The sequence below is a fragment of the Pteropus alecto genome, unplaced genomic scaffold (genome assembly GCF_000325575.1).
Source record: "Pteropus alecto unplaced genomic scaffold, ASM32557v1 scaffold135, whole genome shotgun sequence".
NCBI lineage: Eukaryota > Metazoa > Chordata > Mammalia > Chiroptera > Pteropodidae > Pteropus > Pteropus alecto.
In genome coordinates, this window is record NW_006438076.1 from 1,241,948 (window position 1) to 1,243,798 (window position 1,851).

General features: G+C 35.7%; 1 pseudogene; it reads left to right on the top strand.

Annotated features, from left to right (window-relative positions):
- Nucleotides 1-996: 996 nt before the first annotated feature.
- LOC112482533 lies at nucleotides 997-1,116 on the top strand (annotated as a pseudogene).
- Nucleotides 1,117-1,851: the final 735 nt, after the last annotated feature.

Below are 1,851 nucleotides of genomic sequence, written 5' to 3' on the forward strand. Positions count from 1 at the left end.
AGTTTTTATAACTTAATAAAATATTCTTGTCAGAGCCGAGCTGATTGAGAAGGGAAGGTTTCGGTGGTGAGACGCCCAGTTGAAAGAAAGCACGAGGAGCTGACATGAAAATGAAACGGCAGACACCAACTTTATTGCGGAAAGCATGCTTTTTCTGTATTAGGGGATTGCATTCTGCCACACATGCGTGATACAGTAAGGTGAATTATGCTTACATGAGCTGGGCGGAGCCACATGACTACACTAATGTAACATTCTAAATCCGAGATCCTATTCCTAGCTGTGAGCCTGGATCACAGCCAGACTTGAGGCCCATAATTCTTTTACATTTATTGTCATATTTGTCATTGTAAGTACTCATTGCTTATGGATATCTGTCCTTTCATCATTCATTCTCCCTCTTCTGGGATTCTAATTATGTGTATATCAGAATATTAAAGTGTCACACACTTTGTTCTTTTTTATTGGTTTTACATATACTTTTCACTATCTGAGCTTCAGTTTCTGTCTATTTAATCATATTTGTCTTTGCTTAACCTCTCATGTGTCCATTATGCTTTCAGCATATCTAATAAAATTTTACTTTAGATATAGCTCTTTTCAATTCTAGAATATCTATTCAATTTTTTCTGAGAACCTTCTTTATAATGTGGAAGTTATTGATAGTTTTTATCCACTTTGCCCTATTTTTCTCTATTTCATTTAATATATATTATGTATAGTTACTTTTAAAATAAATTATTGTCTATAATTCTACTATCTGGCTCTTCTTTGGAACTATATCTATTGAACATTGTTTTTATTCTTGATTATAGCTCATAATTTTCTACTTTTCTGTGTGTCTTATATATATTTTTTATTTCATAGCAGACATTGTATATAAAAAAGATTCATAGATACCGGAGGAAGTGTTTTCCCTCTGAGATGGCATTCTTCTTTCATTTGTATGACAGCTAGGGTAAAAGACTGATTTCCTGAATCTAATCAGAAACTGATATCTATGGCCATGCCACCCTGAATGTTCTTGATTTCATCCGATCTCTGAAGCTAAGCAGGGTCAGGCCTGGTTAGTACTTGGATGGGAGACCATGTAGGAATACCAGGTGCCCATGTAGGAATACCAGGTGCAGTAGGCATTAAAAAAAAAAGAAAGAAAGAAAGAAAAGAAAAAGAAACTGAGCTAGGTCAGGAACAAGGTGTTGCTGAACTTAATATCAACTCACCTCAGGTTTCAGATGACTCTAGGGTAAAACCTGCCTTATGCATATTCCAGCAGGTCTGTAAACATTGGTACACTATGGAGTTCTTACTCTGCCTTTCCAATTCAGCTTCCAGTATCCCAAGCTGCTCTAGAAACCAGAAAATGTTCTTTGGAGAAAAACTGACAGATGTAAAAAACTGACTGTTGGCCTCCTGGGTGCGCCAGTCCATTATGCTAGCCCATCTGATTCCTCCTCCTTCCTGCAGAGTCCCTTTGCCCATGGCCAGACTAACTCTTCATTCCCCTATACCCAGACTCAGCAAATGGCCTGAGAAGGAAAGAAGACTAATCTTCACCCAGAAAGAGCTTTTCCATATCTGAATTTAGTTTTCTTAGAGTTCTTTCATCCACAGCTCTCTGTCTTTAAAATTTTTAATTTTTTTAATTAAAATTTTTATATAATGGGTATGTCGGGAATGATCATTTGTTTTTGTCCTCTAGAGCCTTACTAGTAACTGTCACATATCAATTTTTCTCTCATAAGTTTAGCGAAATTTTTAAATACTAATGACAGCTAGTGTATATAATGACACAAAGAAAAGGCAATTTAATATACATGTAAATGAAAGCACAAACTGATAAAACATTTT